The 25753-nt window shown below is 48.1% G+C and overlaps 1 protein-coding gene across 9 annotated transcripts in view; it reads left to right on the top strand.

Moving 5' to 3' along the window:
• Window positions 1–25753, top strand: part of TNS1 (tensin 1) — a 195904-nt gene that overhangs the window by 11732 nt on the left and 158419 nt on the right. For 8 of the 9 annotated variants that reach the window (XR_010746667.1, XM_066346644.1, XM_066346642.1 and 5 more), the window contains exon 2: window positions 541–578. The gene's annotated coding sequence lies outside the window, so the exon portion shown is untranslated. Of the gene's footprint in view, window positions 1–540; window positions 579–865; window positions 884–25753 lie in introns of those variants that run through there. The other variant, XM_066346651.1, reaches the window with a different exon arrangement.

Genomic DNA, 25753 nt, shown 5'->3' with positions numbered 1-25753 from the left:
ATGTGTGAAAGTGGTCATGAGTGAGTGTGTGTAGGGGTGTGAATGTGTATGTGTGTGCACCGGTCCTCTTCTGCCCGGTGAACTGGGTCTGTGCGGCTTTCTGGGGGACAGTGAGTGGGATGGTGGCTCCCGCGTGCCTGCTGCCTGTCTGGTGTGTGTGTAAGGGGAGAAGGCCCCTCTTACTCCTTGGTGCAGCTGGCGTTGGGGCCTGGGTCCGGCCCACCTCTGCCCCTGGCAAGGATCCAGCAGGGCACTCGGTCCCCTCCTTCCCCCTGCTCCTCCTATCTTCCCGCGCTGCCCAAGGGGCTCTGGCCATGGCGCTAGGCGTCTGCCCAGCCCCGGGTCGCAGTCCCGGCGTTCCCGCCCCGCAGGCCCCGGGAAGCTGCGGCAGCCGCCCCCCTCCGCCCCCTCCTCCCCGCGCCCCTCCTTCCCTCCTTCCCTCCCGAGCGCGATTGCGGGCGGGGTGGGAGGAGATTTCGCCGGAGTTTCCATTTCATACCTCGCGGCTAAACTTTCTTTCTGTGTTTCGCCCTCTTGCAGTCTGCAGCTTCTCCTGTCATCGGAAATGCCAGGCCAAGGTAAGGGACTGCGGGCCAGCTGGCCCCGCGGGGGACTTAGGGACTGGACGGGCTCGGGTCCGGGGACTGGAGCGGGGGCGCCGGTGGGGCGGGGCGGTGCCGGGGTCTCCCCTCCTCCGCTCTTTGTTTATGCAAAGCTTTGGGCCAGAGCGGGCTCAGGTCAAGGTGAAGGCGAGGACCGGGGTGGGGGGGGGGCGGGGTTGGGGAGCGGGAAGGGCCCGGGTGGAGGGCGCGGCAGCGCAGTCTCGTGGCTACGGGAGTGGAGGTGACTGGTGGGGACTGAGCTCCGAGAGGGGCCTTTGAAGGTATTTCCCCTAGTTCTCAAGGGGGTGGGGGTGTCGAGGGGAGGGGATGCATTTCAGTTATTCTGCGAGCCGCTGAGTTCTGGTTGGCGGGATTTGGGTAGATTGTAGAAACTCGGGATGGGGCCACAACCGCCGGACTGGAGAGCTAGGGGGAAAAGTAGGGGAAGTGAGGATGAGGTGAGAAAAGGTCAGAGGTCAAGGTTGCGGTGGTCCTGGAACTTCCTGAAGCCCATCCTACTCTACTGGCTAGGTCCCATTTCGGTCCTCAGTTTCCCCATCAATGTTTCCTGGCTGGACTTGGTGGGAGAGGAAAACCAAGGCAAGAAGACCAGAGGGATTGGGGGAGTCCTGGTTGGCCCGGCTGGCTGGACCCCTGCTGCACCCCTCAGGCCAGGACAGAGGAGTGACTGAGCAGCTAGTGGTGGCTTTCAGGAGTAATGGGGGGATGGATTATGGATTATTTGAGAGTTTCTTTCCCAAATAATTTATCATAACCCATCAGCTCTCTGGATGTGGAATGCTTGGCCTTAAGCTTTACTAGGCGGCCAATCTCTTCTCCGTCCCTGGTATAGCTTATATCCGCCCTGCCTTCTCACCCCTACCTTTGGGTTCATGCTTGATCTTTCTGGAAGGCAGTCAGTGAATGGAAAGAGGAGGGAGGTGCTTTAAAAAGGAGCACTGAGCAGTTAAGGCCCAGTACCTGGCACATCTCATGCTCTGCTTCTTCATTAGCTGGGTGACATTGGGCAAGTCATGTAACCTCTCTGAGCCTCCGTTTCATCCTCAAGGACACAGGGCTAAGAAAAGGTTGAGATGTGAGGATGAGATGGAATAATGTGAGTGGAGTGCCCAGCACAGTGCTTGACACCTGGTAGGCGCTCAGAAACAGCAATGGGTTAGTATCAGTGGGTAGCTCCGAAGGGTGACTGTTGCCATGGAGAAGGGTGCTGATGGAGCAGGCAGGTTGGTGAGGGAACCCACTTCCTCCTGTGTGACCTTGCTCAAGCCAAGTGCACAGCCTTGCTGGGGCTTCCCCCCACCTGTGAACTCCAGGCCGGAGCGTTCTGGCAGAGATGCGAAGGGCCTGGCTCACCGGGGGCACATCTGCATGCTCTCTGCCCCTCCCTTGTCTGCCCCTTTCTGAGTCCCTCAGCTTTTTCTTCCTTAGGTGGGATTGGGTTTCTGCTTCTCCTTCCATCGCCCTCCTTGTTCTCTTCATCCGTAGTAGATTTTTTCCACCCTTCATTCCAGAACCTTCTTGTGTTCTTTTTTTTTTTTTTCCTTCTTGTGTTCTTACTTCTCCTTAGTCAACCCCCTCCCCACGCCCCTGCCTGCACTAACAGCGAACACTTGTACAGTGCCCTAGGCCTTAGAAAGCGCTTCAGTGCATTATCTGATTTTATTCTTTTAATTCCATCAGAACATACAAAGAGGCTGAAAGATAAAGAAACCAAGGCACCTAAAGGTTGACTGACTTTCCCAAGGTACCGAGGTGTAATTCCTCCCTTATCTCTGTCCCTGGGCCTCTGGGCTTTCTTCTCATCGTCCCTTCTTGGTACCAGCAGACATTTCCCGATCCTCGCCTGCCCCTCGCCCTTCGCCTCCCGTCTCTTGCGGCAGTGGACACAGGAGAGAGGACGAGGGGATGGATGTGCTAGCAGTGAAGGGTCTGACCAGAGCCGGCGGGGGCCCAGAGACCCCGAGAGGTATGCAGGCAGCCTCTTGTTGTACAGTCACCTCCTGGCATACGCTGGGGGCTCAGGATACACCAGGCTGCAGCGGTCTCACCTGCCGAGCCAAGGCCCACCAGGAGGGGAGAGGTGGACTGGCAGGGCAGTGGCTGGACAGACAGATGGGGCTTGTTATAGGATTTTCCTCTATAGGAAATGGGACCCACTGGTGGTGTGAGCTCCACCCAGCTGGCAAGTCTCCCCATAAACCACAGTTCTTACTCCCGCCCTACCTTTTCCACTTGCTGGGAAGGGTGATGTGAGCCCCAGAGCATGCACCCGAGCTCTGTCCTCTGGGCTTTATAACCAGGTCAACTTGGAGGTCCTTCCATCCATCCTTCTACCTTGAAACAGGACTCACTAAACAAATGTTTGCTGAACTCTTTTTGTGTGCCAGACTCTGCTCTAGGTGAACAACACAGATCAGGCCTTTGCCCTCATGGGACTGACATTCTGATGGGAGAGATGACAGTAAATAGGCAAACAAGTCAGGTAAGGAAATGAGTTAGAGCAGTGGGTTAGAGAGAAATTAGGCTCAGGTGGCCCAAGAAAACTTCTCAGAGGAAATATTGTGTAAGATAAGACCCAACTGATGTTACATGATGATCCAAGAGATTAAAAGAGCAAGTGCAAAGGCCCTGAGGTGAGATGAGCTTGTCAGGCTTGAAAGATTACGTGGTATGGAGTAGTGAGCTGTGGAGAGGTCTTGAGCATAAGTGACATGATCTGACCTTCACTCTGGCCTAGAGTGGGCACTGGAAGATGGGCCAGGAGGCCACTGATGTTGCCTAGGTGAGAGAGGTTGGTGGCTTAGTCCATGGCATTTACAGGAAAGACCGTGAGAAGGGGCCAGGTCTGGGATGCATTCTGGGGTAGGTCCCAGAGCTTGGCTGATGGATAGGATGTTGGGTGTGAGAAAGAGAATGGGTTCAAGGATGTCTCCCAGGTTTTTGGCCAGAGTAACTGGGTGCACATGGTTCCATTTACTGCACTGAGACAGATGAAGTGTGTGAGAAATTTCTAGGAGGAAGCGCCAGGGTTTCTGCTCTGCTTGGTCTCTTATTTCACAGTTTTGCCCTCTCTCACTGGGGATTTCTTCCCGAGGTTGGTCTTCTCCTGTCCTCTCAAATTCAGCCCACCTCTGGCCACTGCTCCAGCAAGTGGCTGGTTCTGGATGCCTTCATATGCCACCTGCCAGACTATTCCTGCAGTAGGACCCTATGGCTTGGTGAGGGCTCTATTGATGATATGTAACAGTACAGTGTAGCAAAATATCCCCAAATTAGTAACTTAAAGCAGTAACAAAATATTTATTATCTCATACAGTTTCTGTGAGTCAGAAATTTGGGAGTGGCTTATTAGCTGGACTCTCATGGAGTAGCAGTCAAGATGTCAGCTGGCCTGTCGTCATTTGAAGGCCTTACTGGGGCTGGAGAATTTGCTCGCTAGGTGTTTTGTTCATGTAGCTAGCAAGTTGGGGCTGGCTCTTGGCAGGAGGTCTCAGCTTCTTGCCACATTGACCTCTCCATAGGGCTGCTTGAGTGTCCTCACAACATGGCGGCTGGCTTCAGAAAGAGCAAGAAAAAAAATCTTTTATTTCCTAAGGTTGGAAGACAAACACTGTTCTTTCTGCAATATCCTGTTGGTTACACAGGTCAGGTCCATTGAATATGGGAGGGGCCTATATTAAGACACAAATATCTGGAGGAAAGAATCAATGGGTGCTATCTTAGAGGCTATCAGCCACAGATGGCCAGAGAGAGGGTGACATGGCTCCTGGGAGGCCATGGCAGTGGAGTGGGTATCATACATATCTGTGTTTGAACTCGACTCCTGCTGCCTTCCAGCTTTATGAGCTGAGTTGTAGAGGATGGCACGCATGTCTGCATATAGCAGGTACCGTTATTCTTTTCTTTTTTTTTTTTTTTTTTTTTTAATTTTTATTTTATTTATTCATTTTTAGAGAGGAGAGAGAGAGATAGAGAAGGAGACAGAGGAGAGAGAGACAGAGAGAGAGAGAGAGAGAGAGAGAGAGAGAAGGGGGGAGGAGCTGGAAGCATCAACTCCCATATGTGCCTTGACAAGGCAAGCCCAGGGTTTCTAACCGGCGACCTCAGCATTCCCAGGTCGACGCTTTATCTACTGTGCCACCACAGGTCAGGCCGTTATTCTTTTCAAGAACCACAGACAAAGCCTGGAAAGGAGCCCAGATAGTGTGTGCCCAGCGCCTGGCCACTTGGACCTGTTTGAGAAAATGTTCGGTGCTGGTAGAGGAAGGGCCTCAGGGCTCAGCTCTGGGTACATGTTAACTACATGTTTATTGCACAGATAAGGGTAGAGAGATATGTTGCATTTCCAGCTTCTAGTGCCTGATCCATAGTAAAGGTTCCAGTGAAAGAGTAAAGGAGGGGAATAAAGGAATGTTGATAAATAAGGGGTTCCTATTTAGGGAGAGGTGGTGGGGGTGTGTGTGGACAATAAGAGCAAGAAAGAGAAGGAGCAGCCAAACTACTTTTTAATTTCCTTCCAAAAAGCCCTCCTATCTCCTGACACAGAGATGCTCTCAACAGTAATTCTAGTCATTTACATTTTCTTTTTCTTTTTTTTTTTTTTTTTTCATTTTTCTGAAGCTGGAAACGGGGAGAGACAGTCAGATAGACTCCCGCATGCGCCCGACCGGGATCCACCCGGCACGCCCACCAGGGGGCGATGCTCTGCCCATCCTGGGCGTCGCCATATTGCGACCAGAGCCACTCTAGCGCCTGAGGCAGAGGCCACAGAGCCATCCCCAGCGCCCGGGCCATCTTAGCTCCAATGGAGCCTTGGCTGCGGGAGGGGAAGAGAGAGACAGAGAGGAAAGTGCGGCGGAGGGGTGGAGAAGCAAATGGGCGCTTCTCCTATGTGCCCTGGCCGGGAATCGAACCCGGGTCCTCCGCACGCTAGGCCGACGCTCTACCGCTGAGCCAACCGGCCAGGGCTCATTTACATTTTCTAGTTGGGGTATAACTCACATATTGCCAAGGACACAAATTAATCAATTGGTACATATACATGAACCAGATCAGGATCTAGAACATTTCTAGCACCCCAAAAGCAGCCCATACGCTCCCCTCCAAGTCAGTATCCCCCCAAAAGTACCTGCTATTCTTACTTGTACCATCAGAGATTGGTTTTGCCTCTTTGTGAATTTCATATAAGTTGAATCATATGGAATGTTTACTCTTGTGTCTGGCTTATTTCACTCAACATTATGTCTGGGAGGCTCATCTGTGTTCTTGTGGGTGGCAGTGGTTCGTTCTTTTTTATTGCTCTGTTGTATTCCCTGTGTTGAATCAACCACAATGTATTTACCCATTCCACCGTTGATTGCCATTTGGGTTATTTCCAGTTTGGGGCTGTTATGAACAGACCTGCTCTGAATATTAATCACCCGTGTCTGCACAGAACTCCGTAACACGCACGGCGTTTTCACTCACCTCGGCTCTGTGAGGGGAGCAGGGCGTATGGTAACCCAATTTAATAGATCCCAGTTGAGGTCCAGGGAGGGTAACCACCTTGGCTGAGGACATTGGGCTCCAGTGGCCTTCTACACTATTCTGGCACTGCCCTGGGGTAAATGGGGGAGAGCAGGTGGAGGGAAGAGAAAGTGAGAGCCAGGGAAAGAAGCAGAGACACACAGAGAGAAGGGGCCAGCCTGCCTCGTGGACTTCCCACTTTCCAGCTCTCCTCTGAAATCCCTTAGAGGAAGCAATTTCTAAGTCTCCTTTAGTCCTCACCCTTATGTCACATAGGGTTCTTTCTGTCTCCAATTGTTTCTTTCCTGCTGAAGATTTAAAATGAATCCAGGCTTTGTCCTCTACTTTTATTTCAGCACATGCAGTATATACAGACATAGCAGATTTTCTTCTGTTTGACTTTTCTCCTCATTCCTGTACTATATGATTCTGCAACCTCCAGGTACATTTTATTAATTTATGTATTTGTTTATTCTTTTAAAGAAAATTTTAAATTTTAGAGCCATATTTTCTCTCTTCTTTTTTTCCAAGTGAGAGGAGGGGAGATAGAAAGACAGACTTCCGTATGTACCTCAACCGTGATCTACCCTGCAATCCCCAGCTGGGGCTGATACTCTGCCCATCTGGGGCCATGTTTGCAACTGAACTATTTTTAGTGCCTGAGGCAGAGGCCTCACGGAGCCATCCTCAGTGCCAGAGCCAGTGTGCTCGAACCAGTCAAGCTATGGCTGCAGAGGGGGGGAGAGAAAGAGAGAGAAAAAGAGAGAGAGAGAGAATGAGGAGGGGGAGGGGTGGAGAAGCAGATGATCGCTTCTTCTGTGTGCCCTGACTGGGAATCAAACCTGGGGCATCCACACAGTGGGCCACACACTCAACCATTGAGCCAATCAGCCAGCGCCTAGAATCATTTTTGACTGACGAGAAAGTTGCAAAGAGAGAATACCCGCATAGCCCACACGGTTTTCTCTAATTCTCAGATACACTTTGGAGCAACACTTTAAATTCCTGATTGGCTCCTTGTGTTGAAATAGCTGACAAGAGCAGCTCCTTCTGGCAAAATTCTCATTGTTCATTCTAGGTCAGATAAGAGTCAAAGGAAAGCCAGGCAGCTGCTGGGCAGGTAAATCACCCACCCTGGGCCTCTGGGCAGCTCCTTCCTGCCTCCTCTGGTTCTCTCCTACTCTCTTCCCGGGCCCAGACCGCCCTGTTCCAAGTCCCTGGTGGGAGGAGGGAGGAGGCTGCAGTAATGACTTTGTTTCCTCCCCTGTACTATAGGGGTTTAACTCTCATTCTTTAAGCTTGAAAGAAAAGGAAATCCCATAATTAACCCTCACCTTTTAGTCACATCACACGTCACCTTCCTGCTCTCTCATAAACACACCTGCAACCTTCTTCCACAGTTGTGTTGGAGGCTTGTTGTATTCTGCTACCTGTAATAGCTGGGTTGGGGGAGGTTGATGGCCCCGGGACCCATCGACTGCTCTGAGTCCAGCTTTAAGCTCTTTGGCCTTAGAGACAGAAAGTTGAGTTTAAATCCTGACTACATCAATAACTGACTGTGTGACCTTGGGCAAGTTACTTCACCTCTCTGAGCCCCTGTTTCCTCATCTGTAACATGGGGGTTATAGTAGGACCTATTTCGTAGTACCCTTGTGAACACTGTGAATGATAACCCAACTAAAATGCCAAGCTCAGAATTAAGTGGTCAAAATGTTAATAGTGTTTATTATTTTGTATTCCTCCTGCCTTCTCCTAACTCAGTGAAGGTGGGGAGAATCTGCGAGACTAACAAAGCTTGCTGAGGGCACTGGTGCCAAAAACTCAATACTTGCATGTGTTTTGCTTCTCTTATCTCTCCCCATTATCAAGGAAGAATGAGGAGATTTTGCAGGCGAATATACTGTGTGCTCTGCTTGTTTGCTGGCCTCAGAATACCTGAGACCTGGTCTGTCCATTAGGATCGCCTGTGTGCTGTAAACATACTGGTGTCTGGGTCCTACTCTCCACAGATTTCGATTTCATTGGTTTGAGGCATGACTGGAGCATTGGGGATTTTTAAAAGTGGCAACCACTGGTGCGAGGGTCAAATGGCAGAGCCATTCTGGAAAACCGTCTGACCACTCCGCAAAATTCAACATACACTTGCCAGATGACCCAGCAATTCCACTCCAAGGGGTTTACCCAGGTGAAATGGAAACATGGCCACAACAAGGGGTGCATAAATAGACAACAGCTTTATTCACAATAGCTTGAAACTGGAGAAACCCAAATATTCCAAAACAGGTGGACAAACATACAGATTGTGATGTAGTGGTCCAGTGGAATACTACTCGGTAATTAAAAGGCGTGAACTAGTGTTACAACAGTGCGGATGGGTCTCAAAAACATTGTGCTGAGCGAAAGGAGCCAGACACACACGAAAGGAGCCAGACACACAAGAGGATGAACTGGATGATTCTGTTTTCATGCGATTCTTTGTAAGGCAAAAACTATCGTGACAAAAGCAGATCAGGAATTTCCTGCAACTGGACTGATGACAAAAGGACTTAAGGGAACTGCTTCTGGGTGATAGAAATGTTCTTTGTTATGATTGTGGTGGTGGTTATGCTGAGTTATACATTTGCCAAACTCATTGGACTATAAGCTTTATTGTATGTCAATTATACCTCAATAAAGTTGATTGAAATAATAGCTTCCCAGTCGATCTCCTCTGCAGCCCCATTTGAGAACTGCTGGTCTACCGCTTCAGTGACCCATCGCTGTCCTTGCTGTCTTGGTCAGCACCAGGAACAGTGTCAAGTGTGTAATAATGCCTTCTGGGGTCAAGGGCCTTTCTTACTACTTTTTTTTTTTTTTTTTTTTGGTAACAACTGTATTGAGGTATAATTTGCATACCACACAATTCACCCATTTACAGTGTACAATTCAATGGTTTTTTTATATACTCAGTGTTATGTGACCACTATCCATTAATATTAGAACATTTTCATTTCCTTGAAAGGAAACCCTGTCCACTCCAGCTGTCACTCCTCAGTCCCTCTATCCCTTCCCTCCCCCCATCCCAGCCCTAAGCAAACACTCATCTGCTTTCCCTCTCTACATATTTTCCTATTCTTGAGATTTCATATGAATGAAATCATAGAATGTATGGTCTTCATGATTGGCTTCTTTCACTTAGCAGAGTGTTTTCAAGGTGTATCCTTTTTTTTTTTTTTTTTTTTTTGTATTTTTCTGAAGCTGGAAACGGGGATAGACAGTCAGACAGACTCCCGCACCCGGCACGCCCACCAGGGGGCGACACTTTGCCCACGAGGGGGCAATGCTCTGTCCCTCCGGGGCGTCGCTCTGTCGCGACCAGAGCCACTCTCGTGCCTGGGGCAGCGGCCAAGGAGCCATCCCCAGCGCCGGAGCTATCTTTGCTCCAATGGAGCCTCGCTGCGGGAGGGGAAGAGAGAGACAGAGAGGAAGGAGAGGGGGAGGGGTGGAGAAGCAGATGGGCGCCTCTCCTGTGTGCCCTGGCCGGGAATCGAACCCGGGACCCTCGCACGCCAGGCCGACGCTCTACCACCAAGCCAACCGGCCAGGGCCAAGGTATATCCTTTTAACGGCCAAATAATGTTCCATTGCATGTGTATAACACATTTTGTTTATTCATTCATCAGTTGATGGACACTTGTGCTGTTTCCATCTTTTGGTTAATATGAATAATGCTGTCATGGATATTCATGTACAAGTTTTTGTGTGGACATACTTTTTCACTTCTTTTGAGTATATACCTGTGAGTGGAATTGCTGGGTCATTGAGTAACTCTATGTTTAACTTTTTGAAATGCCAAACTGTTTTCCAGAGTTGCTTTAATAAAATACCACAATCTCATTAACTTAATTTATTCTCTCACAGTTTTGGAGGCTAGACATTCAAAATCTTGGTGTGGGCATAGCCATGCTCCTCTGAGAACTAACTGTCAGGGAATCCTTCCCTGCCTCTTCCTATCTTCTGGTGGTTTGTGGCCCATCCTTGGTTTCTTGGGTTATAGATTCATCACTCTAATCTTCTGTCTTCAACTGGTAGTTTCCTTATGTGTCCTCACTCATCTTTCCTCTGTGTCCAAATTTTTTTTTTTTTTCAGAGACAGAGAGAGGGATAGACAGGGACAGACAGACAGGAACGGAGAGATGAGAAGCATCAATCATTAATTTTTTTTAAGGTTCTTTTATTATTATTATTATTATTTTTATTTATTCATTTTTTAGAGAGGAGAGGGAGAGACAGAGAGAGAGGAGAGACAGAGAGAGAAGGGGGGAGGAGCTGGAAGCATCAACTCCCATATGTGCCTTGACCAGGCAAGCCCAGGGTTTCGAACCGGCGACCTCAGCATTTCCAGGTCGACGCTTTATCCACTGCGCCACCACAGGTCAGGCTCAATCATTAGTGTTTTGTTGCACATTGCGACACCTTAGTTGTTCATTGATTGCTTTCTCATATGTGCCTTGACCACGGGCCTTCAGCAGACCGAGTAACCCCTTGCTCGAGCCAGCAACCTTGGGTCCAAGCTGGTGAGCTTTTGCTCAAACCAGGTGAGCCCGTGCTCAAGCTGGCGACCTTGGGGTCTCGAACCTGGATCTTCGGCATCCCAGTCCGACACTGTATCCACTGCGCCACCGCCTGGTCAGTCTGTGTCCAAATTTTTATAAGGACAACAGGCATTTGGATTAAGGCTTACCTTAATGACCTCATTTTAATTTAACTCTTGATTAACTTAAAGACTACTTCCAAGTAAGGTCACATTCTGAGGTACTGGAGATTAGGACACCAACCTATCTTTTCTTGCGGAGGGGGGGGGGCGACACACTTCTGCCCATACATAGCTGTATCATTTTACCTCTTTATATAAATTTTATGTATGAAATTTCTGATTTCTCCACATTCTTATCAACACTTATCTAACTCTTTGATTATAGCCATGCTGGTGGGTATGAAGTGACATCCCATTGTGGTTTTGAGTTGGTGTCCTTGATGACAAATGACGTTAGCATCTTTTCACATGCTTACTGATCATTTGTCTATCTTTTCTGGAGAAATATCTATTCAAAATCTTTGCCCATCTTTAAAATTAGGTTGTTTTTTTTTTAATTGAGTTGTTAGAGTTCTTTAAATGTTAAGGATACAAATTCTTTTTTTTTTTTTTTTTTTTTTTTTTTTTTTTTTTTTAATATAATTTTATTTTTTAATGGGGTGACATCAATAAATCAGGATACATATATTCAAAGATAACAAGTCCAGGTTATCTTGTCGTTCAATTATGTTGCATACCCACCACCCAAAGTCAGATTGTCCTCTGTCACCTTCTATCTTGTTTTCTTTGTGCCCCTCCCCACCCCCTATCCCTCTCCCATTCCCCCCTCCCCCCCCCGTAACCACCACACTCTTATAAATGTCTCTTAGTTTCACTATTATGTCCCACCTACGTATGGAATAATACAGTTCCTGTTTTTTTCTGATTTACTTATTTCGCTTCGTATCATGTTATCAAGATCCCACCATTTTGCTGTAAATGTTCCGATGTCATCATTTCTTATGGCTGAGTAGTATTCCATAGTGTATATGTGCCACATCTTCTTTATCCAGTCATCTATTGATGGGCTTTTTGGTTGTTTCCATGTCCTGGCCACTGTGAACAATGCTGCAATAAACATGGGGCTGCATGTGTCTTTACGTATCAATGTTTCTGAGTTTTTGGGATATATACCCAGTAGAGGGATTGCTGGGTCATAAGGTAGTTCTATTTTCAGTTTTTTGAGGAACCACCATACTTTCTTCCATAATGGTTGTACTACTTTACATTCCCACCAACAGTGTATGAGGGTTCCTTTTTCTCCACAGCCTCTCCAACATTTGCTGTTACCTGACTTGCTAATAACAGCTAATCGAACAGGTGTGAGGTGATATCTCATTGCCGTTTTGATTTGCATTTCTCTAATAGCTAAAGAAGATGAGCATCTTTTCATATATCTGTTGGCCATTTGTATTTCTTCCTGGGAGAAGTGTCTATTCATAAGGGATACAAATTCTTTATCAAATATATGATTTGAGATTTCCTGCATTCTGCAGGTTGTTTTTACATTTTGTAGCACAAAAGTTTTACTTTTATAGTAAAATTTATCCATTTTATTTTCTCTTATAACTTTTGTGATGGGTTTTATACCTAAGAATCCATTGCCAAATTCAAGGTCCTGAAGATTTACTTCTATGTTTTCTTCTAAGAGTTTTATAGTTTTGGCTCTCACAATCAGATCTTTGTTACATTTTGAGTTAATTTTCATATATGGTATGAGGTAAGGGCCCAATTGCATTCTTTTGCATGTTCCTATCCACTTGTCTCAGAACCATTGTTGAAAAAATGATTCTTTCCCCATGGTATGATCTTGGAAACTTGTCAAAAAATCAGTTACCGTAGATGTGAGAGTTTATTTCTCGACTCTTAATTCTATTCCATTGTTCGATATGTTTATCCTTACACCAACACCACACTATTTTAACTACTGCTGCTTTGTAGTAAGCTTTGAAATTGGGAAATGTGAGCCTTCCAACTTTTTTTTCTTTTTCAAGATTTTTTTTGGCTATTCTGCATCCCCTTGAGTTTTCATATAAATTTTAATATCAACTTATCAATTTCTACAAAGCAGCCAGCTGAGATTCTAATGGGGGTTAAAGTGAATCTATAGATCAATTTGACATTTTAGCAATATTGAGTCTTCTGACCTATGAGCATGGATGGCTTTTTATTTATTTAGATCTTTAATTTATTTTAATAGTGTTTTGCATCTTTCAGGGTACTGTGAGTTTTGAAATTTTTTCTGTTAAACTTATTTTTAACTGTTCTTTTGGATGCTATTTTAAATAAAATTGTTTTCTGAATTTTATTTTCAGATTGTGCATTGATTTTTGTATTTGATGATTTATCCTGCAACCTTGATAAATTCATTTATTAGTTCTAAAGGCTTTTAATGGATTCATTAACATTTTCTATATACAAGATCATGTCATCTGAGAATAGAGATAGTTTTACTTCTTTCCAACCTGGATGCCATTAATTAATTAATTACTTAATTATCCTGGCTAATACCACCAGCTAACTTGAACTGGCAAGAGCAGAAATTCTTATCTTATTATTATTTTTATTATTTTTATTTTTTTGTATTTTTCTGAAGTTGGAAACAGGGAGGCAGTCAGACAGATTCCCACATGCGCCCGACCGGGATCTACCCGGCACGCCCACCAGGGGGAGATGCTCTGCTCATCTGGGGCATCGCTCTGTTGCAACCAGAGCCATTCTAGCGCCTAAGGCAGAGGCCACGGAGCCATCCTGAGCACCCGGGCCAACTTTGCTCCAATGGAGCCTTGGCTGTGGGAGGGGAAGAGAGAGACAGAGAGGAAGGAGAGGGGGAGGGGTGGAGAAGCAGATGGGCGCTTCTCCTGTGTACCCTGGCCGGGAATAAACCCGGGATTCCTGCATGCCAGGCCGACGCTCTACCACTGAGCCAACCGGCCAGGGCCTTATCTTATTCTTGATACTTATTTAGTGACAAAAATTGATTTTCAGTTATTAAAACAACCTTGCCTTTCTAGGATAAATTCCATTTGGTCATGGTGCTATATGTCTTCTTATATGTTGCTGGGTTCTGTTTCCTGTATTTTATTGAGGGTTTTTGCATCTCTCTTCATAAGATACATTGGTTTTTAGTTTCCTTTTTCTTGTAATGGCTTAATTTGGTTTGGTATAAAGGTAATACTGGCCTCATAGAATGAGTTGGAGAGTATTTGCTCCTCTTCCACTTTATGGAAGAGTTTGTAAAGAACTGATATTGATTCTTGAAATGTTTGGTAGAATTCACAAGTGGAGCCATCTGGGCCCGAGATTTTCTTTGTGGGTACTTTTATTTATTGCTAATTTAATCTCTGTATTTGTTATAGTCTATTCCGATTTTCTATTTCTTCTTGAGTCAGTTTCGGTAATTTGTATCTTTTTAGGAATTTATCCATTTCATCTTAGTTATCTAATCTTTTGACATACTATACAATTGTTCATAGTATTTTTTCAAAATTCTTTTGATGTTTGTAAGGTTGGTAGTAATGTTCCCTCTTTTATTTCTGAGTCTAGTAATTTGAGTCTTCTCTCTCTCTCACTTTTTTTTTGGTCGGTGTAACTGAAGGTTTGTCAACTTTGTTCACCTTTTCAAAGAACCTACTTTCTCTTTTACTCTCACAGCATCTTTTATAGTAATCACTTTGTTTATAGTCACTATTTATTGAGTGTCCTTTGCTTAGTGACTACTTGATACTCATCTCATTGAATCCTTGAAAAACCACACACAAAGCAGATATAATTGGCCACACTATCAAGTGAGAAATCCGAGGTGAAACAGTGGGCACTAATTATGCAGCCAGCAAGCAGTGGACCTGGAGTTCTAGCTTGGGTCTGAGTATCTGGCTACAAAGCCTTATGGCTTCTTACTACAGGCAGGAGACCTCCCCTGTGCCACATTAGGCTACCTTCTGCTGCTGAAGCTCATTTTTCTGATTTCTAAAGGGAAGAGCCTTTGGTCACCATTCCTTTGCATCACCTGTCAGTAGGCTTCAGTCTCACCTGGTGAGACCGTTCAGCATATCCCCCTGCCATCCTTAACTTTGGTTCAGTGCATCTGGGCTTGAGCCCAGTCATCTGCCTTATTATCTAACACCCCAGTGAGTCTGATGCTAGGGCCTCCTGACAGCATGTGAGTGACCTGTGTTTGCCCTTGGACACTCCTGCTGGGTACAGGCCCCCCAGGAAGCCGCTGGTTCCTCCAGCCACTGTGTTCTCCTGGCTTTTGCCTCCCCAGTGCCTACCCTGGGGTAGGGGGTCAAGGATGACGTAGGTTTTGAGTGGGAAGGCCTTTCCTCTCTGCTTTATAAAGATTTGCAAGAAGTTGTAACAACCACTCCTCACCCCAATCTTTCTAAAGTTCTCTTTGAGGTAATGGACTGTGGGACCTTCATGGGTTAATAAGTAGGCGTGGAGTGTGTCACAGGCTGTTTGTTAGTGTGTGCGTGTGCGCACATGCACGCACCCTGCTCCCCAAGGAGGCGAGAGAGCAAGGCTGGGGGAGAAAGTGACACTGAGCTGTGACAGGCTTCTCATTTTCCTGGAATGTGGCTCCCAAAAGGTCTCATATTTTTCAGCGTTTCTGATTCTGGGGCTGTGTAAACATCACGGGGGTGGGTGGGGAGGAGGTTTGCTGCACCTGAGAGACCAGAGGAGTTAGTGAGGGGGAGGGGAGGACGCCGATAGGGACAGAGGGGTAAGTGGGAGAGGGAGAATCAGAGCCGGAGGGGGAGAAGGGAGACGCAGATCCGGGGTCCGGGATGCGTGGCGACCTGTGCGGGAAAGAACAAAGGCCAGCGCTTTCCCCCTAAGAGCGCGAGGGATCTTGTGAGGCTGGAGCCTGTGGTATGAGGAGGGCTGAGGGGTCAGCACAGAGCAGGAGCCCTGTCCGTGGCGTGGGAGGGGAAGGCGTGACTCCTGGATTCCCTGGCCCATGCCAGCTTCCCTGGTTGCTTTCAGCTTTTAGCTGGGGCGTCTGCAGTGCCTGCTGGAGTCTGCTAAGCAGGGGGAGTGAGGGAGAGAGAGGTGGGCTTCCCCTTTGTGGGGCATGGTGAGCCCGGCAGTTAGCAGTTGCAGCCCTCGCCTCCTGGGGCGTTTGTCTCTGCCTGAGAGAAGCTGCTGGTCCTGGGAGAGGGCCCTGAGATGCCGCCCAAGAAGCCAGCTTTTGCTCTTGCTCAGCTCTCCCTGGAGGTCAAAACTCAGGTGTAACTTTCTGAGCCCCCACGCCGCTGACTTGGAATCATTTCCAGAACCTGGAGGTCCTGAGAGGAGCCCCTCAGCCTTGGGCTCAGGCGGATCTTAACTCTGTCCTTTACCTGAGCTGTGTTATATCAGACAAGTCACTCAACCTTCAAAATATGGTTTCCTTATTGGTATAAAAATGTTGACACTGATATCAGCCAAGCTTGCAGTGAATGGTGTGAGGATTGGAGAAAATGTAGGTAAAATCCTGGCATGTGGTAAGTTCTTTCTCAATAAATATCTCTTACTCTATTATCAGAGACCCAAGGATAACAACAGCTAAGTGCCCCAGAAAAGCACCAGCTAGCAGGCCTGGCCAGCTCCCCAAGAATGACCATAGCCCCTAGTCCCTTCTCTCTCATTGGCTCTTATACCTGCAGTCACCCGCTGGCCCTCTGTGGTCACCCGCTGGCCCTCTGTGGTCACCCGCTGGCCCTCTGTGGCCACCCGCTGGCCCTCTGTGGTCACCCGCTGGCCCTCTGTGGTCACCCGCTGGCCCTCTGTGGTCACCCGCTGGCCCTCTGTGGCCACCTGCTGGCCCCTTCATCCTTCTCTCTGCCCGAGATCTGTGAGGCCCCACACCTTCTCTCTGAGGGTTCTGGCTCTTGGCTGATGAGTGACTTGGCCAATTGTTCTTCCCCTGACCCCCTCAGGTGACAGGCCAGGTGGGATGTTAACAGGGGTGAGGGGTGGGGGGCAGTAAGTAGAAGGAGAAGCTTGTGTGTGTGTTCTGGGGCACAACGAAGTGCAGAGCAAGTCACAGATTAACCCCCTGGCCTGTTTCCGCCTGCTGGGCTGGGGCACCCAAGCGAGGGTGTCCAGAGGTGTCTGGGTTCAAACCGGGTTCTGTTCAAGGAAGCAGGGGAGGAAGGTCACCCATGGGTCAGATGTGATCGGAGGCAGCAGAAAAACTCCAGTGTCCCCTCCTGCACTCGGCAAATCACACTGGTTTACAAAGATCCTCTATCCTTGCACAGAGAGGATCCGTTTAATTGAATTCTTACAGCAGTCCTAAAAGGTAGGTATTAATAGAATCCCTTAGGACACACGGGAGGAAATGCGCTGAGATGGTTGAGCAATGTGCTCACATAGCCAGGAAGGTGGTGGAAGCAGGACCCAGGAGTTGAACCCAGACTTTGGGACAGCCTCCAGGGGAGACTCCGACCTGGAGGTGGTGTGGCGAGAAATCTGATCCGGTGCTCACTACCTCTGTAAAGAGTCAAGTTGCTTCACCTCTTTGTGAGCTGGGTTTCTAGTCTGTAAAAGTCATGAAAATAGTCTTTACCCTGTATGATTAGCGTGAAAATTAAATGAGTGAATGCATATATGGTGCTTAGATCAATAGATAAACACTAGCAATTATTATTATCACTCTTCTGAGAAAGGGGTCCCAGATCAGAAGCTGCACTCAGGTTGGGTGGAGGAAGTCCTGTAATATTAAGCCCAGCAGAACGGCCAGGGAAGACAATTGAATGGTCCCCATTGGACTGGGCTGTCTTGTGAGATGGTAAGCTCTCAGCAGCCACCTTGCACTGTGGGGAAGGAGATTGGACTGGGGGAAGTTAAGGTCTTTTTTGTTCTAAAATTTTGGAGCACTTGAATCAGAACTGGATTTGTTTCCTCCCTCCCCTGCTTACAGCTGAGTGATCTTGGGCCATTTTCTGAAGTGCCCTGATTCTCAATTTTTTTCATCTATTAACCTGGGTCATAAAGACCTTGTTGCAGGGTTGTGGTGAGGATTTAATTATCTCAATGCGAAGAGTGTTTCCAGCTCCTGGTGCACAGTAGCCAGTGATTTGTGACAGCCATGGTTGTGGGGTGACATCGTGGTTATTATCATTAGGCACTGAGTCTGGTTGTCTCCGGGGGATGATTCCAGAGCTGGCATACCCATGTATTCCACCTGGGCCACCCTTTCCCTAGGCCAGGTCCCTTTGCTGTGCCCTCCGAGCAATCTGCAGTTTTCCCGTCTGCCCGTCTAGGCTTAGCAGCCTTCCTCCAATTCCCTAATGCATCTGGGGACCTTCCCAAGCTGAATCTCTCTTCCCTTCCAAGGACTTAAATCTTTACCTGTCCTTTGGCTCTCATTCCAACCTTTATTCTGTGTCTTCTTTAGAACTCACTTAAAACTTTTTAAAACTTAGAAATGATTTTAGACTTACAGAGAGTATGCAAATGTGACACAAAGAGTTCCCATGTGCCCTTTGCTCAACTTCCCTTAATGTTGACCTCTTATAGAACCATTATACAATTACTGAAACCAGGAAATTGGTGCTAATCTGATGCTATTAACCAATCTACAGATCTTAGTAGAATTTGGCCAGTGTTTCTTTCTTTCTTTTTTTTTAAAGATTTTATTTATTTATTTAGAGACAGAGAGAGGGATAGATAGGGACAGATAGAAATGCAGAGAGATGAGAAACATCAATCATCAGTTTTTTGTTGTGGCACCTTAGTTGTTCATTGATTGCTTTCTCATATGTGCCTTGACCGCTGGCCTTCAGCAGACCAAGTAACCCGTTGCTCAAGCCAGCGACCTTGGGCTCAAGCTGGTGAGCTTTTGCTCAAACCAGATGAGCTGGGCTCAAGCTGGTGACCTCAGGGTCTTGAACCTGGGTCTTCCGCATCCCAGTTTGATGCTCTATCCACTGCGCCACTGCCTGGTCAGGCTGGCCAATGTTTCTATTGCTACCCCTTTTCGGATCTAGGATCCGGTTCCAGACCCCATATTGTATTTAGTCTCATGTCTCCTTAGCCTCCTCTAGTCTGAGAGAGTTTCTTTGTCTTGTTTTGTCTCTTGTGGGTTTGGCACTTCTGAAGAGCACTGGTCAGTTCTATTGCAGGTTTGGGTTTATTTGATTTTCTATACCTGTCATTCTTCTACATTTATTAATTGGAATTCTGTGGTATAGGATTGTCCCTTATTTATTAATTCAATTCAATTCTTTCTTTTTCTTTTTCTTTTTTTTAGCAAGAGAGAAAGAGAGAGAGAAAGAGAGAGGGATAGACACGAACAGGTACAGACAGACAAGAAGGGAGAGAGATGAGAACCATAAACTTGTAGTTGCGACACTTTAGTTCATTGATTGCTCCTCATATGTGCCTTGACCCAGGGACTCCAGCCAAGTCAGTGGCCCCTTGCTCAAGCCAGCAACCATGGGCTCAAGCCAGTGACCTTGGACTTCAAACCAGTGACTTTTGGGCTCAAACCAGTGATCATGGGGTCATGTCTATGATGCCATGCTCAAGCTGGCAACACTGTGCTCAGGCTGCTGAGCCCATGCTCAAGCCGGTAACCTCGGGATTTTGAACCTGAGTCTTCAGTGTCCCAGGTCAATGCTCTATCCACTGTGCCACCATACCATCTGGTCAGGCTCATTCAATTATTTATTTACGTCACTATGGAGTTTGGATATGTACTTTATTTTATAGGTTATAGTCCAGTGTTCCATTATTTTTCTTGGATCAGATTGACCCCGTTATTGCCATAGGGAGTTCCTTTAGGCTTTTGACCTCTTTTATTACGCCCTATCGGGGGTATCCAGAGAAACAGAGCCAGTAGGGGACAGGCATGTTTGAAATCCATAGGGCAGGCTGGCAGGCTGGGCACTCAGTTGACGTTGCAGTTTTGAGGCAGACTTTCTATTTCAAGAAACTTCAGTTTCTTTGCTCTTTATTTTATTTTATTTATTTATTTTTTTTACAGAGACAGAGAGAGAGTCAGAGAGTCAGAGAGAGGGATAGACAGGAACGGAGAGATGAGAAGCAACAATCATTAGTTTCTCATTGCGCATTGCGACACCTTAGTTGTTCATTGATTGCTTTCTCATATGTGCCTTGACCGTGGGCCTTCAGCAGACCGAGTAACCCCTTGCTGGAGCCAGCGACCTTGGGTCCAAGCTGGTGAGCTTTGCTCAAACCAGATGAGCCCGCGCTCAAGCTGGCGACCTCGGGGTTTTGAACCTGGGTCCTTCCACATCCCAATCCGACGCTCTATCCACTGCGCCACCGCCTGGTCAGGCTATTTTATTTTATTTTATTTTGTGACAGAGACAAAGAGAGGAACAGACAGATTGGAAGGGAGAGAGATGAGAAGCATCAATTCTTTGTTGTGGCACTTTAGTTTCTCAGTGATTGCTTTCTCATATGTGCCTTGACCGGGGTAGGGGGGGGCCTACGGCAGACCGAGTGACCCCTTGCTCAAGCCAGCAACCTTGGGATTAAGCTGGTGAGCCTTACTCAAACCAGATGAGCCCGCGCTCAAGCTGGTGACCTTGGGGTCTCGAAACTGGTTCCTCTGTGTCCCAGTCCGACGCTCTATCCACTGCGCCACCTTCTGGTCAGGCTCTTGACTCTTTAATTGGTTGGTTGAGGCCCACCAACATTACTGAGAATAATCTCCTTTATTCAAGGTCAGCTAAGTATAGATATTAACCTCATCTACAAAATATCTTTTTTTTGTTTGTTTTTTTGTTTTTCTGTGGCAGAGACAGAGAGAGTCAGAGAGAGGGACAGATAGACAGGAAGGGAGAGAGATGAGAAACATCAATTCCTCGTTGCGGCTCCTTAGTTGTTCATTGAATGCTTTCTCATATGTGCCTTGACCGGGGGGCTACAGTAGACTGAGTGACCCTTTGCTTGAGCCAGCACCCTTGGGCTCAAGCTGGTGAGCCTTGCTCAAACCAGATGAGCCCGCACTCAAGCTGGCGACCTTGGGGTCTCAAAACTGGTTCCTTCCTGTGCCAGTCTGACACTCTATCCACTGCCCCACCACCTGGTCAGGCTCTTGACTCTTTAATTGGTTGGTTGAGGCCCACCAACATTACTGAGAATAATCTCCTTTATTCAAGATCAGCTAAGTATAGATATTAACCGCATCTACAAAATATCTTGCTGTAGTACCTAGATTAGTGTTTGATTCAGTCCTAGTTACCTTAGGCTAACCAAGCTGACACAGAAAGCCAGCCATCGCACCCACCTATTCTATGAGATGCATGAAAGTCATTTAGCTTTTCACATGTCAACGTCAGTAGGTATATGGAGAAAACAGGGATCCTATCGGGCTGGTTTGGAATGGAAGTATGTCTAGTTTCCAGATCCAGATCTGACCTTTGATTCCTGCCCTCTGTGAGAGCTTGGGCAAATCCCTCCTCTCACCTGCAGAGTGGGAGAATCATTGTTGTTCTGGGGTAGGTGGGAGGAACCAGAAGAAGGATGTTAAATGTCTGCCTTGGGAACCTGATTGGGAACATCCCTCCCCAGGGCTTGTTTTCAGGCATAGACCAGGACTTGCAGCCAAACTCCGGGGACACACCTGGGGTCCCCTTCCCCTCTAGGAGAGGCAGAGGTGCTGTTCGCTGCAGTTCCTCTCTCTGGTCTGATCAGTTTGGAAGAGGGTAATCGGAGAGACCAAAGTGGGTTAACCACAGAGCCCAGGCAGGAATTGTGGCTGTGGGGCGCGTGCCTGTGTGTGTGTGTGTGTGTGTGTGTGTGTGTGTGTGTGTGTGTGAAATATCCTGAGGTCACGTGGGGAATAATTGGAGATGCAGGGAGACCTTCTGCAACTGATTTTATTCTTTTAATTCCATACAACAGGCTGAAAGATCTCACTCGCCATTACTACTCTCCATTCCTGGCGAGCCCCCCCCCCAGCCCTGCAAGGGGGTCACGGCTGCTGGACAAGGCTCTCTAATGGGCAGGGTTCCTGAGGTTCTTTAGGCTGCTGGGGGGTGAGGGGGAGAGGCCTGGCTTTCCCAGGACTGCAGAAGAAGATGTGGAAACTAGGGACTAAGGGACCTTTGTGCGAGAGGAAAACCCTAGCTATATCTCCGAAGATGGCCCCTGCTGAGAGGGCCTTGACCTTCCCACCACCCTGTATGCCGACTGTCCTTTTCATAAGGAGAAACTGAGGCCCGAAGTAGTTCCAGCTTCAGTAGAGGAGTGGGTACCCAGTGTAGTCACTGAGGCCAACCAAATTTTCTTCATCTCCTGAAGGACAGTGGAGGAGGAAACAGTTTGAAACCACAGCTGGAGGCAGTTGGGCTAGTCCTGAGAGGAGCCTTCCAGTGGTGAGGAGCCAGGGAGGAGGCCCCGGGGACCGAAGGGGCCGCTGGGAGCCCTTGCCTGGGATGTGGAGAATGGAAGTGGTGTGTGTGCCGAGGGGCGGGCCTAGCCTTCCCGCACTGGTGGCGCATGCGTCTGTGGGGCAGGACGGTGAGCTGAGCTGCAAGGGCATCTGGGAGTCCGGTCTGGCCTCGCCCTGACCTGGGGGGAAACCACGCAGGCCGCTGTGCCCCCTGAAGACCGCATCTGTTCTCACGCCACACCAGTCCACCTCTCTGAGCTCAGCCTCTGAGCCCCAGGAGACGGGACTGGTGTCAGTGAGCATCCTTCGTCAGTGAGCTTGACCAGCCCCAGCCTCGGTTTCCTCGTCTGTAAGATGGAGATTATGAAAATAATACCTAGCTTGCTGGGTGGCTGTGAAGAGCTTTGGAAATAGTGTACACTGTGGGGTGAATGTCCTGTTCCTGGCTGGGGGCTGGGGGGGGGGTCTCCTTTGTCTGAAGCTGACACTCTTCCTGCCCCCAATGCACTGGGCAAGTTGAGGGGGGGCTGGTGGGGTCTCCCAGTGGGCCCCTCCCACCGCTTTCTGCAGCTGCTTCTCCCCCTCCCTCTCGCTGCTCTCCCTCCTCCCTCCTCCCTCCTCCCCCACCTCCCCACACGTAAGGATGATAAACTCTCTGCCAGCTCTGAATAGGGCCTGACCTCAGCGGCGAGGCATCTCCCCTCGCCCCCCACCCCCAGCCGCTGGCCCTGCATTCCTGGAGAGGATGAAGTTGGGCTGCTGCCACTCACCCCTCTCGGCCTCCTTTGTCCTGGCTGCCCAACCTGCCGCTGCCTTCGTCCAGTCTCATCAGAGCCTTGGATGCCAAAGGACCCAACTGTGGATCTCAGAGAGGATAGTTGTTAATAATAATAATAATAATAGTGGTTGCCATTTATTAAGAAGTTGTACCAGGTTCCATGCTAAGCATGTTACATGGGTCATGTCAATGAATTCTTAAAACAACCCTGAGAGGAAGTTGCTATTATTATTCCAGTTTTAACATGGACAGGGAGGGGAGGAAGGGCCCCTGAGGCTCAGAGAGGTCAAGCTGCTGGGCCAACCTCACGCAGTTAATGAGTGGGGGGGGGAGTCCCTGTGCTGCTGAAGTTCCAATACCCCCCCTCTTCCCTCCACCTGCCCTCCCCCCAGCAGCTTTCGGCTCCCATAAACCTGGTCCTCAGCTGCAAGAATGGGAGGAGAGATGGGCTTCAGGGCTGGGCCTCCCTGGGACATCTCAGCTGCCGGGAAAGATGGATGGGGCTCTCCTGGGGGCTGAGCGCTTTGTAGAGGAAGGTTTATCATTAACACCCTCCTCCCTGATTCCTAAATGTGTCAAGTTAGAAAACCAGGCAAGCCTGACCAGGTGGTGGCGCAGTGGATAGAGCGTTGGACTGGGATGCTGAGGACCCAGGTTCAAGACCCCGAGGTCGCCAGCTTGAGCATGGGCTCATCCGGTTTGAGCAAAGCTCACCAGCTTGGACTCAAGGTCTCTGGCTTGAACAAGGGGTTACTGACTCGGTCTGCTGAAGGCCCGTGGTCAAGGCAGATATGAAAAAGCAATCAATGAACAACTAAGGTGTCGCAACGAAAAACTGATGATTGATGCTTCTCATCTCTCTCCATTCTTGTCTGTCTGTCCCTATCTCTCTGACACTCTCTGTCCCTTAAAAAAAAAAAAATATATATATATATACATACATACACATACATATACGTATACATAAACCCAGGCTGCTCTCCAGGGCACTACCCTAACCCCTTTGTCTTCAGGCCTGTCTCAGGCTCTGACGGACAACGAAAGGATTCTTTTATTAATATTTCCCCCATGAACCTATGTTTTGAGAAATTATACTCGTATCCCCATTTTTGTTAATCAAACATATTTGACTACCAACTAGAACTCCGGGAGGCATGGAATAACTACATTCCCATACTGAGTTGGGATACTTCTGGCTCAGAGCTCAGAAGTGTGATGTTTTGAGATGCTGACCAAGGCCCACAGCCTTCCATTTCTACCTCCCGGTGCCCTAGCAGTCTGACCTCCATTCAGCTTGCTGCAGCTTCCCCTTTTTACCACTTCTGTGTAACAGCTGTTCAGCCCCCCCAAACCTATGGTGCCACCGAGGCCCTCCCCATCTTCTTTTCCCTCTCCCTCCTCCCTCCTCCCTCCTCACTCCTGTACATTCTTGTCCTACTCTCCACCTCTCCCATTGCCTTGTGCTTCTGCTCTGCTGGATACCTGCCTGCCTTCGAAATTCAGCTAGCAGGGTTGGGTGTCAGAGAGATGTGGGTTCAAACTGGGGCTCTGCCACCCGCTGGCCTCGGAGCCTGGAGAAGTCACGTACCCTCTCTGAGTCAGTTTGCCCATCTGTAAAATGGGCACGATGATGTATGTCTTCCATAGAGGGCTGTGGGAGGATTGGAGGTAATGGAAGCACAGAGACTTTGATGGCAACACTAGCCGTTACACCTCACCCTCCTCACTCTCTGTGCCGGCCATCCGCCCGCCCGTGACACCCTGTCCGTCCGTTCCCAGTGGCTGCTGTCTCCGGGCGGCCGCACACCTGCGTGTGCAGGATGCGACGAGAGTTTGGGCAGAGGACGGAAGCTGCCCGTGCGGGGCTGTGTGTCAGCGTCCACGCAGGGCGAGCTGGGTGAGCTCACTGGTTTCCCAGCGGCCGGCGGGCGCGTCCTCTTTCTCGTTCTACCCTATCCGTCATCACCATCCTACGCTATTACTTCATTTTTTTTTTAAAAAAAGAATGGCTTGCTTTTTTAACCTTTTACTCATTCTAATGATTGAATTTATGAGCTTAATCTACAATTATATAGTCTTAATTCCTTCCTAAATACAAAAATAATAAAATAAAATTTGTTGAGGCATGTTTCCAATAAAATCATCTTGTGTACCACACTTTAGGAAACATGGATAAGACAGACCTGCCTCCTCCTCCTCCTCTTTTTTTTTTTTTTTGGTCAGTTCTTTATTATGGGAGATTTAAACCATACAGAAGTAGCAAGAATAGTATACGGAACTCCTTTGTACCCACCCCCTCCTTCAAAACTTTTTGCTGTTTTTCATTCAGCTGCCCCCCCATAACCCCCCCTTTTTTCTGGAGTGTTTTTAAAGCCACTTCCAGACATTATATCATTTGACTGTAAATACTTCAGTATGTATCATTAATAGATAAGGACGTTTAACTTTAACATTATCATAATACCATTATCACAGTCGACATAAGTAATAATAATTTCTTAAGAGCAGCTAATACCTAGTCGGTGTTCAATTTTCCCTGATTATCTCACAGAATGTCTTGCTTCAGCTGGTTGGTTTGAATCAAGCAGAAGAACTTGGAAACTATGCTTTAGCCTGTCTCTTTCTGCAATAACCGTGTAACTATTGATACATAGGTCATTGCCTCGGTCTTTTCACCGATCAGCTGAGGACATGGGTCGCGTTTTCCTTAGTGCCTGTCTGCCGCTCCCCTCCTGTCTTGGCCTGCAGCACGGGTTTCACTCCAGGCTCCCAGCTGGGGTCTCTGTCCAGCCAGCTCTGAAATCCAGAACCAACAGCCCTCTCATGCCAGCTTCCCCTCTCGGGCCTTGGCCTGCCCTTCCCGTTGCCTTGTCCCC

Source organism: Saccopteryx leptura, chromosome 7 (genome assembly GCF_036850995.1).
Source record: "Saccopteryx leptura isolate mSacLep1 chromosome 7, mSacLep1_pri_phased_curated, whole genome shotgun sequence".
NCBI lineage: Eukaryota > Metazoa > Chordata > Mammalia > Chiroptera > Emballonuridae > Saccopteryx > Saccopteryx leptura.
This window is presented reverse-complemented; position numbering and strand designations above follow the sequence as displayed.